The 18,779-nt window shown below is 35.8% G+C and overlaps 1 protein-coding gene across 1 annotated transcript in view; it reads left to right on the forward strand.

The window, feature by feature from the left end:
• LOC131049220 (uncharacterized) overlaps nt 1–18,779 on the forward strand; it is a 79,635-nt gene that overhangs the window by 45,128 nt on the left and 15,728 nt on the right. The window lies entirely within an intron of this gene.

Raw genomic sequence — 18,779 nt, forward strand, 5'->3', positions numbered from 1 at the left:
CATATCGATAACTATGATAAAAAAAAAACCTTCAAGCAATTAAGTCATCCTTGATAGCCATTTTACATTTGCATATAAACAACCTTTTGATAAACCACACTATGTATTTTGCTCATGTTAATCGATCTAATAAATCTTGCATTTAAATGTATATCGATTAACATAAATAATGATAACACCGATTAATATATATATATCGGGTTGCATATTATTATATCGGGCTGCATATTATTATATCGGGATGCATACGATATATCGGGTGGCAATATAAAGGTCACCGATAGTTATCGGTGTGTTAGTCTACACCGATAGTTATCGGTTGTCAAGGCTAACACACCAATAACTATCGGCTGTTAGCATTGAGCAAATACCGATAGACTTTGGTTATAATACTAACCCACACCGATTGGCATTTACGGTGAAACATGCATTTGTTAGTATAAACAAAAGGGCACGATCAAGTAATGTCTTGATCGGTCATGACCGATCAGGGCATTGCTTGACCGTGTTGTTATATACTTATATTGAGTGGCATTTGTGAGATAGTATATAGAAAAATAAATGCTCCTCTCACGTGCCATAAAAAAGGAAGATAGTCAGATTTATATTTTAATTAGTAATACATAGAACAAGATAATTTTAATTCTGATCTATAAATTTAACGTGGTATCAGAGCCAGGTTTCCTTCTATAAAGCCTAACCGCCTGAAGGAAGATGCGATTAAGATCAGATTGATATCTCCTTGAAAGTTTGTATTTGAAAATGACGAATGGAATCAGATTCGAAGACAGACTTGAAGGTGCCTCAAACTATGATTCATGGAAACTACGAATGATGTTGGTACTAAGGAAGAATGAGTTAAACACAATAATAGAGAATCCTTCTAAACCTGATGGAAAAGACGAACAGAGTCAGTGGGAAAAGAACAATATTAAAGCAATGGAGTTATTAGTAGATGGAGTAAAGAGTCATCTACTACCTATCATTACAAGGTTAGATTCTGCATATGACATGTTCAAAGCCTTGAAAGACATGTTTGAGATTAACAACACGAGCATAATCCTCACACTTAAAAATCAACTTTCTAATATTAAAATGAGTAAAGAAGAGACTATCACTTCATATTTTATGAGGATAACAGAATTAAGGAACCAACTCTCATCAATTGGTCACATTTATGATAATAAGGAACTAACTATGATAACTCTAAATGGGCTCCCTATCTCATGGGAAAACTTTAGACAAGGAGTTAGTGCTCGATCCAAAGTTCCCAAATTTGATAGACTAAAAGCTGACTGCATTCAAGAAGAGTGTAACCTAATATCAAGAGGAATCATGAAACCCGTTGATGAAGATGTTCAAGTTCTAGTCTCTAGTTTGAAAAGGAAAAAGGACAAAAAGACATATGGTAATCGATCATTCAAGAAGCCTAGAGACTCCTCTAAAGTACAATGTTTCATATGTGACGAATATGGCCACATTGCAAAAAGTTGTCCTCTCAAACATAAACTACAAGCGTCCCTTGCTAAAGTCAGAAATTCAGACGTATGTTCAGAAAAATATGTTGTCTAGAAGAAACTCAAGATACCTTGTGATTGAGAGGGAGCTTACTAATAAAGATTGAGCACTTCTGAGGTAAAAATTGTAAATATTAATTATTTTATGGGCCCTGTGTAAATCATAAGGAAGTGACGACTTCCAAATGATTTCCACTTGTATTTTTGAGGTTATTGGAAGGTGACGATCTTACAATAACTCAAGATTGTGGCTAGAATCGCCGACTGAGGCAATCCACGTAAGAGCTTGTGGATAGAATCACAGACAGAGGTAATCCACACAAGAGCTCATGGATAGAATCGCCGATTGAGGCAATCCACACAAGAGCTCATGGATAGAATCGCCGACTGAGGCAATCCACGTAAGAGCTTGTGGATAGAATCACCGACTGAGGCAATCCACACAAGAGCTTATGGATAGAATCGCCGACTGAGGCAATCCACGTGAGAGCTCATGGATAGAATCGTCGATTGAGGCAATCTACATGAGCTTGTGGATAGAATCACCGACTGAGGCAATCCACACAAGAGCTTATGGATAGAATCGTTGACAGAGGCAATCCACTCAAGAGTTTGTGAATAGAATCGCCGACAGAGGCAATTCTCATCTTGAAACTATGGTCCCAAGATAAGCATCATACGATTTATGAATATTGCTCCCAATACCTTTTATCTTACCTAGCTAAGAGGGAGTGTTAATGCATGATAGCTTCGGTAAGATAAATGATTGAATGAGAGATAAATGAAGTCTCTCATTCAATCATTTATCATATCGATAACTATGATAAAAAACAAAAACCTTCAAGCAATTAATTCATCCTTGATAGCCATTCTTCATTTGCATATAAACAACCTTTTGATAAATCACACTATGTATTTTGCTCATGTTAATCGATCTAATAAATCTTGCATTTAAATGTATATCAATTAACATAAATAATGATAACGCCGATTAATATATATATATCGGGTTGCATATTATTATATCGGGCTGCATATTATTATATCGGGATGCATACGATATATCGGGTGGCAATATAAAGGTCACCGATAGTTATCGGTGTGTTAGTCTACACCGATAGTTATTGGTTGTCAAGGCTAACACACCGATAACTATCGGCTGTTAGCATTGAGCAAATACCGATAGACTTTGGTTATAATACTAACCCACACCGATTGGCATTTATGGTGAAACATGCATTTGTTAGTATAAACAAAAGGGCACGATCAAGTAATGTCTTGATCGGTCATGACTGATCAAGGCATTGCTTTACCGTGTCTCATTTTTTATATACTTATATTGAGTGGCATTTGTGAGATAGTATATAGAAAAATAAATGCTCCTCTCACGTGCCATAAAAAAGGAAGATAGTCAGATTTATATTTTAATCAGTAATACATAGAACAAGATAATTTTAGTTCTGATCCATAAATTTAACAGCTGCAGTATCCTTAACAAGGGCCTCATCCATGGGTTGATGACATAGTTGATGGCTCACTGACCTTGCTTTTTGTCTTCTCATAAGCTGCCACATTTGCTTGCCATTCAGTTGCCATCATTAGCAAACAATGGATCTACATTGATGTTGTCAATAATCTAATCCAAATATGGCTCAATGTCATCAAGTTCAGGGACGTGATGTGTATCTTGTATCTTCTTTTTGTGCAACCAAAGGTTGTCTTGCACATAGACAAGGTCAATCGAGTATTTTTGAGTCAACCTATTGCATTTCTTTGTGTGAATGACCTAAAAAACACCTCAATTGTGTTCACAATTATAAGCACTACAAAGCTGAGATAAAATGCAAATGACAAGATTTTGAAGATTAGGCGTGTGGCACCATATTTTTACACCATAAATATACGAATGGAAAAAATGAAGAAAATTATGGTGCCTCCACCATTGTAGAACTTTGCATTTATTGAGTATGAGGTCTCATTAGTTGTCATCAATAACCAACCTCTAAAATCACATGTTTAGGCTAAGTATAACCTTTGCATATGTTTTGAATGAAGGGTAGAAGAAAAACTTGAAATAGTACGCAATAACATTGTCATGTCCCCTCCTTGATCGTTATATGTATACAAATTATTATTATTATTAATTGATATAATAATTACCAACGAATGATTATTTGAAATTTATTTATTTATTAAATATTATATTTTAATTAATATTTATTAATATTTATTACTAATAATATTCTTGAAGTATTCAACTAAAGTTAAATTAATATTATATTATAAGCATAATGAATTAATTTCTAAAGCTTCCATATAGGTATATTCTCCTTCACTTCAAGTATAATTGCTGCAACTATAATATCACCATCGAGAAGTCACAACAGCGATTGGCTAAGGCAGTGATCTGGTCAACATCCTTGACACATCAGCGATTGCATACATGGCGTGGCTAAGATTAGAGAAGTAGTCGATATTGTTGAGCATCAATAGTAACAAAGATCGAGGAGTAAGGATTCAACAATTATCATTACCTATCGTGGCGACTAAGCTACTGGAGATTGCCACAGATGGGAATCAAACATTCATCACACGAAACAAAGGCTTAAGTAAAGCGCATAGCATTAGTATGAATCAAATATTAGTATTACCATGACTATAGAAGCTGAACACAACTCCCTTACTGGGCGTGATCATATGCAATCAGCAATTGTTACCCGGGGAAAGACATTGAAAAATTAAAATGATTACTGGTTTAGTTACTAGTATGTTGAGTGAATTATCATTAAGACACTAATTAAATGATAATCGTTGTTAAGAGTTTTATCAAAGGATGCGATGTCATTTGAAATTGAAACAATAGTAATCCATTTACGAAGAGGTATGATTGGTAAGAGGATGAGCTGTGTTAAGAAGAGTTGCAACCCAGATCGCACCCCATCATGATATATTAAAGGAGACTGGAATATCATTCCAAGGGGGGGGGGAAATTCGATTGGTTATTTTCTTATTCACATCCATTATTGACTGTACCGTTTAAGAATCAGTCTTGTGGGTACCAAATCAGGTTGCATATAGTCATTAAAGAGGATCAAAGGAGAGACGTAAGTCTATACTCACAGGAAATCAGAATTGAGTACAAATATCATCAGAACAGTAGCCTGCCTCCAAAAAGGGGACATTACAGTATCAGAGCTATGATCCTGCCATCCTGTAGGGTAAAGACGAATCAATGAATCATTCTAGTCAATAAGAAGAAATCTAACAATATGTGTATGCTTCGTGTTTGCATATATCCTAAGATACCGATTCTTCCCCTTTTGGCCTGGGTCCGGGTCCTAGTTCTTGCCCGGTCCTGGTTCTCCCTGGGTTCCTCCCGGGTCCCTCCCAGGTGGCCCGGGTGGAACCCAGGTCGAACCCAGGAGGACCCGAGTGAACCCAGGAGGACCCGCGTGAACCTAGGCCCATGGGTTCCCCAAAACGGGGCCCACGGGTCTCAAAAAACAATAAAAAAAGACTTTTTAAAATAGTTTTTTAATAATAAAACTCTAATTCGCCCCTTTATGACTTTTTAAAAAAGACTTGAAACTTGAATATTATCTTTTTTGCAAATTATGAATATGATATTAGACTTTAGTTATTAGTTTACTGATTACATTTGCGATATATGAATATTTATTGGCATTGGCAATTATGGATTTATCATTTATCATTTATGTATGGAAAGTCACATTGTATATTTTATTTTTGTATGGATTGTATATATATATATATATATATATATATATATATATATATATACGGACGAACCCGTACCTGTACCCAAGAATTTTATGTTTTTGCCGAATCCGTGAATCCGTACCCGAATCCGAACCCGAACCGGTAACTTAGCCTATATCCGTGTGTATGCTTCATGCTTTCCATGTGTATGCTCTGTGTTTTTGATTCATATTGGCGGGTGACTTAGTTTGAGAAAATTAAAATCGACATTGCCTGAGGTCAAGCAAATTTGGGAAGGGTGGGACTCTAATGTCCCTATTTTGAAATATAATTTAATAATAAATAATAATAATAATACAATTAAAATACAAAAGAATAAACTTAAAAAAAAAAAAATTAAAATATAAAAGAATATAATTAAATATATAATTAAAATTTTATTAAAGTTAATGAATGGTCAAAAGGGCAGGAAGAATGAAGAGTTGCACTCTTTCAAAGGGTGCTAAATTGCTAATGGTGAAGGGGTGTGTCTCTTGCCAAAGGACATACATGATGAAGAGGTGTGATCTCTCCCTCACATTGAGAAATATAAAGGGAAGGAAACAAAAGCATCTAGGGAGATCACCATTGATCAGATCAGAACTGTTATTAACTATTAAGTTACAAGCAGTAACACCCTTGTTTTTGGTGGTATGCATGGGGATGTGCTTAATATGTATGCTTAATATATGCAGCCTGATAATATTCTTATACAAAATTTAATAGTAATATTAATATAGACTGCAATATGTATGACAGTCATAATATAGATCGATAGTACAAAGTGATATTGCCATAATTTTGTCCTAAGTCATAAATCTATTCTAATCCTTCTATTCCCCAATGGAGATGAGTGCTGATAGGGAAGGGCAGAGTAAAACTATCCAATAGAAAGCCCCAAGGGTGAAAGAAGACTCCTGAAATCTGGGCTGCAGACCCCAAGGGTGAATAGACTGAGTCCGGTAATCTGGGCTACATTAAAGAGGTGGTGTCAAGTGCCCTATGCAGCCAAGCCCTCTTTTGGGAATGGGGTCAGATTGGTTAGGGTTTAGGCATGGTTTTAATGGCATCACAAGTTATATTACGATATTTGCATATGAAATTGTTGATTTATGATTACGTGTTTACTATATGCCTGATGTGTCTTCAACCTGATTGCTCCATTGTATATGTATGCTTTGTATGAATGCTTATGAGATTGCTTAATGCTGTCATGTTTTCAGTAGGATTACATCATGCATCTTCCTAATGTATGCTTCATGTATTCTTTCTATATATACTACATATATTCATGTGATTGCTTCATGTCTAATATGTTTTTCAGCATGTATGCCTTGTGTCTTTATAGTGTTGCTTCATGACTGATGTGTCTTCAGCATGTCCACTCCATGAGTGCCTTTCTTATATGTGCTTTGTACCCTACATATATTTGTGTATTGCTTCAAGCCTTACATGTCTTCTGGGCATACTTCGTGCCTCAGTGTATTGGTATATTACTTTGCATTTTACATGAATGCTCCATCTATGCTCCATGCCTTACGTATCAGTGTCGAGGGTGTCACCTGAATAGGCAGGGGGAGGATGTAAGGGATTGTTTAGCTTGGTGTGTCGTAAAAATCTCTATCTAAGTTTGAGTTTGAATTTGGAGTCTAGACTACTTAGATACTTAGACCAAGTGTAAGGACATGTGCTATCTTGGATTACAGTTAGGAGTGCAAGACTAAATGGATTAAGTCTTAGACTTGTCCATGTGTCAAAATTACTGGATTTGAGTTTGCCATTCTAAGTTGATTTGGCAACTTTTCTAGTCCAAGTGGTGTTGTGGTTTAGTATGGAAGGCAAGGTAGTTTTTATCCTTGGGTGAGCCAACAGGTGGATGTAGAGTCCGTGAGAGAGTTGTAACTGTCCCCAGATTCACAATGACTGAGTCTGTTGAATTGGGCTAATTGTCCCCAGATTCACAATGATCATCTGTATTACTTCACACCACATAACTTTTATTATTCTGCACTGGATCTTGTAATTCTTCTTTTAGTTTATAATGCAATACTCTAAGATTAAGTCACTCACTTTCCAGCTTCCTATTTTCTTCTTTTAACTTCTAATTGTCATCCGCCAACTTCTGTGTGGTTGCTCGGCTGAACTGGGTAGTGTGCACTACCATCCAAGCAGATTTAACTGTCAATACATCCCCTACTCTCTTGATGATAAATTGCCTAGCAATTTCCTGGGGGATGCATGCTATCAGTGGTTCGTTATGGGACAGAACCACTGCACATATAGGCAAAGTGTGTATATCTGGGTCAAATGCAGATCAAGAATGGAACTTGGCTGCTTCAACTTGATCCTTGAAAAAGGCTTCAGTACATTCCTCCCTCATCATGGTTTCCAACACCATGGCATGAACAATGTCCCAACCAGGAAGCAATAAACATCCACTAGCTTTAACCATGGTCATTCTTCTAGACTTACATTGTCATTATCACTTCCAAGGTAAAGGAAATTTAATTTCTATTGGGTATTCTTCTTCAGTTCATTCAAAATTTCTCCCCTTGAGTACCAAGCATTATTAACTCAAATTCCTGCTCCTGCAGTCCTACACCTCCCCAGTCACCTCACTAATAGGATAATCTACAATGGAAGTAGGATCCTTGGTCATACTTAATGCATACTCCTCTGTGGTACTTCTCAGCAATTGACTCTATACAAACTATGAATCTAGATGACCTCCAACAATTTGGAAAAATACAATTATGGCAGGCCCAAAATCACCTTCACCTTCATCTCTCCCTCCTCCTCCAAGCATCTGCTCCTTTCCAAGTTCCTTAGGCATTACTGCATAAAATATAAGCATTGTCCAAGAGTTTACTCATTTTTTCAATTTTACTCTAGAAAATACTAAATGCTCTTCTACACTTGGGATTTAATTTTTGCTGACCAGGTAAGTCCTCAGATTTATCAGAACAATGTTGTACCTTTGACATCCCTAGGACATTTTTGATCAACAAAGCCCTCACAATCATAAACTCTCCAAGATGTTGGCTTCATAGACAATTCATCAATGGATTTGAAGCTTCATTGAATGCTTCTCTGCAACGGCACTTAAAATCACTCATCTGCTAGTAATATTTGTTTAATTGCTTCCATTATAGCAACTCTAGGAGTTACTGCCCAAGGCAGTATGTAGGAAGAGACACTCCATACATTTTGATTATGGTGTATCCATGATGGAAGAACTAGTCTTCTAATTGTGCTCCCATGTTTCCTAAGCCATCATTTAGACTGGCTTGATGAAATTCATCACATCATTGGTCAATCTAATCTAAGCCTACAAGCTTCTCCAGCAATGGGGTCACAAAACAATATTCTTAAACCCTATTAGAAGCAAACTCATTGTGCCTATCCATGTAGACTGTCCATAACTACACTCGCTTAATTTCTCCATTCGAGTGCTCAAGGGAAGTTGCTTAATCCTCAAAGATTCCGGCCACTCCTCCAACATGCAAAAGAGAAAGACAAGTGAGTACCCCTTGAACTTCTTTGGAGAACTCATCCTTTTGTATTCAACCAATTCATTATGAAGCTCCCTGGAGATGTATTCACCAAAATTGTATAATGTGTTTATCTCAAGATGTTGATTATCACACATAAAGCCAATGAAGCAGATATCTCCAACCCAGCACCTTGTCATGTTAAGTGGCAAGTTCAACCTCTACAGCAAGATTAACTGGGTCCTATAGTCTCTGATTCACAGCGGAAATCCTAAGAAACAAGAAGCTAACTCCTGTTACTCTTGTATTCTAAAGCCAACTTTCTCAACTGTGATGCTATGTCAGACTCTGGCCTCAATCTAAATAGCTTCATAATGGTCTTTTTGTTCAGCTTGAAAAATTAAATGCTTGTTAGCTGCTTTCGTTTCTCTGGTTGCTTCAATATTGTATTTTGCAGCCCATTCTACATTTTCAAAGGCAGGGAAACAGTTGTTGGGCACAACCACCTTGCCCAAGTCCAAGGTCAATGTGTTCCATTCTGAGATGTGAGATTCTCTCTATTGCCACTATTTATGAAAGAGATGCCTTCAGGAAGATGTTAGCCTATAATTTCTAATGTTTCTCTGAACGTCCTAAAATACTTTCATATACATTTCTTCCCTATTTGTGGATTTTTTATATTTACTGCAGGCCCAAAGGAAGGAAAAAGTTGTTTTCTGACTAAGGACTTTTCTAGGCAAAGCCATTTGAAATTTATAATTTAGTAGGGTTTTCTAGGGTTTATTAGAAGTACACTTGGAACACTACCCAACTAATGCAGCAATTGCATACACAAAACAAGACTAAATGCAAAAAAAATTCCTATAAATTTCCAATGCTTCCTACTCTTTTCTTTTCTATAATTATATTGCCAATTGTAATTTAGAACAAAAATATGGAACGCTACAGAGAAGCTTCAGAACTTACCCAGGAAAATACGTGCACACCACTAAGCAGGAAATCAAATTCTAGCCATTAAAGATTTAGATGTCCTTAATTCAATCAGCTTTGCTAGAACACTTAATAAGGAAAAAGAACTCAGATTTTGTTTTTACTGGACTGCATTAATGCTTCTCAAAATTTTTGAATCAATGGTATGGCTGCATCACAATCTAGGTATGTCTTGATTCCTTTTCAAATTCAAATATTTGGTCAAATAACTTGACATAATTGAAATTCTTCATGAAGAACATTCTGAGATTTCTCATTTGAAAAGATTAACAGCTTTGGAAGATCCATAAACAATAAATTGCTAGCTAGTAGGATCTATAGATCCTTAGAAAGTAACATACGAGTGCCACAGGGTGCAAGCTAATACATTTTCCAAATAATTTTCATCTTTGGCATATTGTAATGTCCCTTTTCAGTCCATTCCAACACTTTTGGAAACTCCAACTTTCTTGGAGAGTGCCTGCTGAGAAGCACACAGGAAATACTGAGAAGTGGCTGGGGGGGGGAATCAGTAATTCAGAACTTTTCAAAACTATAAATTCATGAAACCATATAAAGCATAGAGAGAACAACCATTAAGACATGAACACAAAGATTTCTCGTGGAAAACCCTTTCAAGTAAAAACCACAGCATCAAATAGCTTTCATTAACATAAATGGGCACCAACCCTGATTACAAAAAGAACACCAATTGCCAGAGAGCACCAACTCAGAAAATACACATGAACTCAAAATACTTATCAGAACTTTAATCCCAATCCAAAATTACACAACACCTCTGTACCTTCTAGAAGTAGATGTATCATTGAATGTACGCTTGCAGCAGACCAAAACAATAATACTCTTTCTCCTATTTTCTTATAAAATTCAACAGCACAACACATAACACCCAGCTGTAAAGTTATATTCAATTGCAATAAAAGAACTATTATATATATGTGATAATATTGTCTAATATTTTATTGTTTCGTTTGCAGGCTGAAGGAGAGAGATCATTTATGTTTTCTATGTCTTCTCCAAATGATTCATATCGGGCTTTATATGTTTAGAGGACCGGTCAATGGATGTCTTGACCGGTCATGTCATTTAGACATGACTGATCAAGGCACCCATTGATCGGTGCCTCTTCATAGTGCACATCCCGATCTATGTTATGTTTGGTAACTAACATTAATAATTAAACTCTTGTTCGAAGCGGTGTTTAGTTAAGATGCTTTGTTAATGGCCCGAACAGGTTTATGAACTAAACTTGATAACAACAACATTCTATATGCTATCGGGTTAATACCCCGATAGCATATTAATGCTGATCCATTTATGGATCGACATTAATGTGCTATTGGGTTACTAGCCCGATAGCATTAGATCGACGCTTAACTATGTTAAGCAAGTCGTCGATCTAATCCTTTCTTTTATCAATGTCAATATCATAATCATGATCAATGTTGTAATCCGATAAACATATTCAGTTCAGAAAGCATAAATCAGATAGCATAATCAAAACAGAACAAAGGAGATTAATAGGTTAGGAGAGTCTTATCTTGCAGAAGCTACTAATGCATTAACATTGTCTGATCAAAATCACACTAAGCAGCAAACCAGAACCAAAGAAATGATCCTTCCTCTCCAAATTTCTATGTTTCAAGCAGTGTTCCATGGCCGTTGGGGACGGGGAGACGCGGGGACGGGCTTCGGGGACGGGTTTCGGGGACGGAGGGACTTGGGCCTGGGGGGGATGGAGCGCGTTTCCATGGAACACTGGTTTCAAGCTGCATCAATATCCTTTGAGAGAGAAGAGGAGATGAAAAAAAGGATAAAAGAATTGAAAGGCCACTAAATGAAGATATGAGTGAAAAGGCTGAAGGGGATTCAATCGTCAAGGGATTGAGGGTTCAAATAAAAGATCTAATCTAAAGGACCATATACCTTTATCCAATTCCTTTTCAAGAGTTGTGACCAATTGTGGGAGGTTTTTGATAATGTCTAAAAGGGAGTTGAAAAACATAGGACAACAGAGAATATTATGCAAGGGATGAAAGAGAGATGATTAGCATAGCAACTAATAAAGTAAGGATGATTTACCTTAGCACCAAAAGACTGCAAGTGCCAGGCAGTGCTAGGACTGTAGCAATGGATGAGTTTTGTAGCTGTATGGGAGAAGCCATGTGGGTTAAGGTCTAAGCAAAAAGGCTACAGGTTTTCAGGTTTTGTTGGACTAAAAATTGTCTCATCCAAGAGATAAAGATGGTAGGCTTAAAAGATGCTTGGAAGGGTGAGTTTAAGGCTCTTATCTATGCATTCTCTAATCCTCTACAAGATGATAAACCCAACATTTTAGCATTTCCACATAGTTTTTGAGGCAATTTTGACACTAGAAATGTGCATTGGTCTATTCATAAAGGATACCTGAGCTTTATTGATGCTAGATTGATTATTACTTTGGCAAATGCTCAGAAGATAGTGATGACCAATTTACTTACAAAGATAGATTGTGAATCATTAGACAAAACTTACGGCAGTGAAGATCCCCTTATTGTTTAATTCTTATATCTATTTGAGGTGAATGTTACATCTGAGCCACTGATTCAAGTGCCAAGTGAATGGGCCATCTAATTTATGCACGCCTATGTAGAAATGTAAATAGTATTTTCTTGTGTGTTGTCAGCAACTATGGTATTGGAGAATGTTGGACATAAGTCTACTGGAGAAGTGAAGGACAATTAGGTGGGTTATAGGTGGCATTAAGTCAGTACGGATTAGATGCATGCAGATGTATCAACAGGGGTTCTTGCATGGAAGTTATTCAGTTTCAACCTAGAAGGAAAAAATGTTGGATTAAGCATGGATTATGAGAAAAGAGCTTGCAGGGAAAACTAAGTCTGTGTGTACAGATTTAAGAGAGATATTGGAAGAATTGAGCTTTGTTGTGAAAGAAAATGTCATTCCTTCAGTTGAAATTATTAGCAGAGGACTTGTGGATTTTTAGATGTAGAGCATGTGTTAGCCTGGCTATCCACATTGCATGATATCTTCTTTTGTATTGAGGCTTTCCACGTTGTACTAAAGGTAGTTCATGAAATGATGGATGTGCCTTGCTTGCCACCTTTCCCACATTATGTTGTTAATAGGAAAGATAAGTCTCTTATTGTTGGTTGTAGTATTTTTGGAGGTAAATAATGTAACAGGAGAATAATCATCACACCTGTGATGTAATGCAAAAGGGACAAGTGTTAATCATCCAAACAGGTGAGTTTTGCCTTCTTGCTATAAATTAAGGTCATTTTCTTGGGTTAATGATCTTTTTCTCATTTTTGTCTCAAGTATTTTTTTGTCTAGGTTGTTTTTTGGAGTCAAAGTTGTATTTCTTATTCTAAAATTTAAATGTGAATAGAGTGAGAAATCCTGTGAAGTGTGCCAATAGTGAGACCTCTCATCAGTAAGGATTTCTCTGAATAAGATAATATCTTAGGAGTTAATTATTGTCTGAGGCTACAATTGTTGGTTTGTTATTGTGTTTGAAAGTCTTCAAACTGATTACAGGTGGATGCAATATCTTTTCATATATAATATACAGGATACTTTTGGATAACGTGTGAATAATTAAGAACTTCTTTACTATATAAATGTCTATATTATTTAATTTTATTCTTGAATGACAATGCAGCTACACTACTGGGATTTCTAAATTCATTCTAGTTCATCATTAAATAGCTTTTCATCTAACTAAATTGGGTAATGTATTTCTCTTTTTGTTAGCATTTTCTTTGAGATTTGACTGTGTTGCCAATTGTATCAAGGCATCAATCCTTGGATGGAACTGATCAAAACAAATTCTCTAACTTGTCCGTAGCTTTAACCATAAAGTTAATCCTTACCAGCTTGCAGATTTGTCATGGGGAGTCCTGAAGAAAATCGAAAATATTTTATAGTTAGGCCACTGTTGGTTCCTGTTTGCTTTTTGCTGCCCTGTATCTGAGGTTGCAAAGCTTTGTTGTACCCAATCTGAAACTCTATGATTGTGTTATGTGAGACTCATTCATTGTCAAAATTCAATCATTTGTGTCAAGTCTGTCATGCCCCTGCCATGACATTAGACCAAACACCGAATAAAGTCTTAAACCTTAGGCAAGAAATTGTCATATATAAGACTTCACAAATTCTCCAACATGGTTACATTACATCAGCCATCTATCTTCAGCAAGTCAAATTGTTGCACGCCGATTGTATCTAGCAATCAGTGAGATGCTTGTAAGAATATAATCATTGATGAGACATTTTAGTATATCATTCAATAGAAATGGTCTCACCTAATAGACAACTGATTAATTAAGGAGAAGTCGGGTCATTGGAATAAATAAACGAACCTCCCAAAAAGGGACTGGTTAAGAGGCATCATTAAAGGCTAAATACAGATTTAAGGCATTGGTCAGCAAGAAAGACACCTCTTCCAAGGAGCAGTTGTGACAGTGGGGAAGATCATGACCCTCCACCACCGATGGGGGGGTATAAAGGATCAACCAAGCAGTCAAAGAAAGACATCGATCAAGGATAGGCATCGTTGTAATTTGCAACCTGCATTCACCTAACCAGATCAGAAAAACATATCAAGCAATAAATACAAACATCAATCAGGCGTATATCGATCAAATCAAGGCTGACTATATAGAGCAGATAATAGCACTATTATTCACCTTTGTGGTGTGCATGGGATTTATGCTTAGTGTATGCATTATGAACATATCATCTAGCATGTAATTTATTATGTGATAGGCATAGATAATAATGTGAAATACATATCCTAAAATATTTATATATTATAACCAGCAAGCAATCATGGAGAGAAGAAAAGGAAATGCAAGGAAGGGGAGAAGATACGAGATCACCATCTAAGTAGACCACCCCATGATGGATCTCCAATGTGCCTACCACTTAGGGCCAAGAGGGTGAGTGTCCGCTCTTGGGCTTAGATAGGAAGATTTCTGGGCACCCTTTGGTGATTTCCTCTCCAATCTCTACGATGGTTGATTATTGTAGAAATCAACCTTCCCATTATGTATGAAGGATGAAATACATGATAAGGAGGCAGCACAATTGAGTCCCCCATCAAGTATGCCAACCCCTAGGTGCGGACAAGAGGCTGAATGATTGGGTGTTCATTCCATGATTTCCTAAGGTATTCCATAGTGTGGATTGGCTGTTAGGGAAAGTCTTTGATTGAATCCCACATGCACATCATGTAATTTGTAATGGTGAAGTAAGGATTAGGATTCTCCTCATAATATTATTGATTATATGTTTAGCTATCTTTCATGAATATTAGACAATCATCATCAATTATATTAGAAATGATAACTAACTTGGTTGCAGTATCCAAATCAAGATTCAAAGTTGGTAATTTTGCATTCATTAAATATACTAAATCCCTTATTTACTTAATTGGTGATTCTAGGGCAAAATCTAGGGTAATCCTAGAAGGGGACATTACAAAGTCAAGGTTAGAAATAGTCATTTTTGGTCGGATTGCATGTTGTCATCTCAAAGTCCAATTTTCGAATTAACAAATGATTACAGATTGTCCGTGGTGGTATAGTCTTGACAAATGGTGACTAGGATGTGGGACAAATATATTGGAAGGGAATGGAATAGTTAGAAAAGAAAGGAAAAATAAGAAATCAATCACCACTTTTGGAAAATCTTTATCCTAATTCTAGATTAGTGGCTAGCTTTAAGGTTGACATCAACATCCAAAAAGAAAAACAAATGGTTTTGAAAGTTTGACACCAGCATCAAGACAAATTAGGAAAATAGTAAAATGAATAATACAAATCAGCATTTGAAGATTGACACTTCACAAGGAAATCATCTAAAAGAAAACTGATACCAATCAGCACAAAGGGAATCACGATGGAGAATAATATACATTCTGGACGATATAGTAAGCAAAGAAAAAGGTGCACCTTTCTAACATTGGTGGTTTAGCACAAGGCATTTAAAAATTATGAAATGTACTTTTTGTAAGTGTTTGCCATCTTTCAAAAAGTGCACTTGAGTTAAATTTTTATATAGCACATTTTTGGTGTTAACTGTAGCAAAAAGATCTTCTTAGAAAAGAAAAGAAAATGTTCATATTGAGATGCACTTTTTGGTGGTGGCCATGGTAAAGGTTTCTCGAAAAAAAGTTTCGATATTGAGGCACACTTTTTGGCAACAATTGTAGTGATATAAAAAAATAAAATAAGAAGTGTTGATATTGAGGCACACTTTTTGGTGATGATCTTGGTAAAAAGATCCTCCAAAATAGTAAATATGTCGTCTTTCAAGTATGAAGTTGGTATGGCAGAATACTCAACTTTGAGTGTTTGGTTGATCAAAAGTTTTAGTTTGTATTAAAATATTGACCATGATCAAAATAGGGGAAAAGATTCATCAAAATCATCGTAAGCATTCTATTCATAAGTCGATTTTAATTCGTGCTATTTTTAGCATTCACTTTTTTCAAATAAAGGAACATATTTTGGGTTTTGTTATTTTTAGCCAGAGCTATTTATAACCCAAGATATTTTTAATTGTCTCTATTTTCAGTATGAGGAGCCTTTTTCAGGAGTCACCTTTTTTTAGATCTCTTGCCATGCTAGAGATGTGACTTCTAAAGGATAAATTGTAATAATTCCAATTGTCAGTTGAATTGACAACATGTCTTAGAATTAGAATTAGTGGATAGGATTAATTTGTAATAAAGCTTGCATTCATGCAATCAAGTTATTTAGGGTAGAAGTAGTAGATACTTTCCTTCTCCTTCATTTGTTTTCATTCATTTGTAAATAAGTGCAAATTTTTCCTTAATTCCTAATGATAATCTCACTCCTACATGATGTTTAAGTTGCTGTATATTGAGTATTCAGTGTTGTTGCTAAATCTAGAATTCATCATTCAATAGAATTTTGTATGCCTATTTCACTTCTAAATTGCTTTTGAAGTGCTTTTCGCCTTGTGTTATTGTGTTTTTATAAATCAAAACTTTGTAGTAGATGTTAGGTTGATAGTTGTAGTTTTGAATGCAATTGTCATGTTTAACTTATAACATATTTTGTGTGTGTTTTAGCCTATTTAGTCCTTATGCTATACCTGCATTGTTTAGTCTTTATTTCTAGTTGTATAGCATAAGTGTCCTATCTTAGGATTTATTTTCAGATAAAATCCTTTGCTTGTTGAATGATTGTCTCAACCTTTTAAACAAATACACATTTAAAGTTTATTTATTCATTAAAATGAAATCCCCATAAAACCATCATAAAGATTGTAAATTGCAAGTATATATTTTTTATAGCTGGTTAATTTTTTTATAGGGAGTTTCCCCTTCTAATTCGAAGAGTAGTGTTACTACACATCTATTCAATTTTGTGTTGCATTGTAAGGAGCAACTTTTAATGTTAATGAGTTACAAAAACTGTAGTGTATAACATAATCAATGACAAATTTTGGGGTATTTCTATGTTAAATGAGTTTAGTCTTTGTCTGGATCATTTTAAAAATATTTTCTTTAATCGTGCTATAGGACCTTAAAGGAACGCCCTTCTAGGTTTATAGAGCCTAAAATGAAAAAGGATTGTATTCATTGTTGTTTATTGGCCTAAATCCACTTGTAATGTGTTGATAAACCTTTGATTGATGTGTGCTTGATGTGTCCTTTAGAATTTCTTCGAATGAGTTTGTAGAACTGCAAGAAGTTAGCCTAGAGCACCAACATATGTGACATTCAAATTATATCTAGGGTCCATCAATAGTTGACGATCTAGTTGGACCTATGGTTGAACAAGCACATATTGATACTGCTGGATATTTTGTCATTGATGTCAAAGGATGATGAGCAAGGTTGTCTAGTAATTACTTGTTTGAGCTACTTGGCTACTTGGTTGTGTGCTTGAGCTGCTTGGTTACTTGGTTGAGTTACTTGGTTGTGTGCTTGAGCTATTTGGTTGTCTTGTTGAGCTACTTGGCTGTCTGGTTGAGCTATTTGGTTGTCTGGTTGAGCTATTTGGTTGTTAGTTTGAGTTGGCTGCTTGTCCTTGTCACACGTCATATGTGGAATTTTCAATTGCGATAGTGGAAGAGTTGACTCTATTATTGTGTATAAGGGTGTTATATAAATGTTATTTTTGGAATCTAATCTGTTGTAGTCAGAAAACGTTGAAAACTAAAGTTGCGTGATAATGAATACGATATCATTATGGGAATTGAACATTATGTCGACTACCAAGCTTTTTCTAAAAGGATGCGGTTTTCAATTTTTAAATAAAAACATCGTGCTACCTATGGTTGAGTGGAGTTGAGAACGGTGTGCGTAGTATTTAACACCATATGAGTTAATAACGTAAGAACAATGCTATTTATAGACAAGGTGCAGAACATATAGGCAGGTTGTGTATAGCAGATCGAGTATGTTGAAAGTAGTAGAATGCGAACATAGTGGAGATTGTGGGTTGTTTTTCAAAAAGGAGTCGTGATTCTTTCTGAGCGGAGATTTCTCTATATTTGGTGCATCTTAACGTTGTTGAGTTGTGGCTTTGAAAAATATCGCAAATGTTAATAAAAGGGCCGATTTACTTTTTTTGGTTGCTGCAAATATTAGTTGATGCTCTACAATTCATGGAATGGTGTTGCTCTGTGTGAGAAGCTTGAAGTTGAAAGAAGATTGATGCCGAGTTGTTTTGTTGAAGCAACTCCTAACGCTGAAGCAAAATATATCTTGAAGCAGGTGTCTGGAAATATCACTACCGGAAATATCACTACGGGAGACTTTGCCTTGCAGACCATCATTAACTATGCTTGATCATTCTTTACCCTTATTGTGGATGCAAGCTGTTTAGAATTTCTGTGAGCTGATTGTATTTTGATGATTTTGTTTAATGGCTGCTGCATCGATTAAGAAGTTGGTTTGATGTTGAAAGCTTCTTCAATCCGGTGCAGATGTATGTGCTCTGTGAAAGACTGCTGATGTATGTGCTCTGTGAAAGACATCTGA

The sequence above is a fragment of the Cryptomeria japonica genome, chromosome 11, assembly GCF_030272615.1.
Source record: "Cryptomeria japonica chromosome 11, Sugi_1.0, whole genome shotgun sequence".
NCBI lineage: Eukaryota > Viridiplantae > Streptophyta > Pinopsida > Cupressales > Cupressaceae > Cryptomeria > Cryptomeria japonica.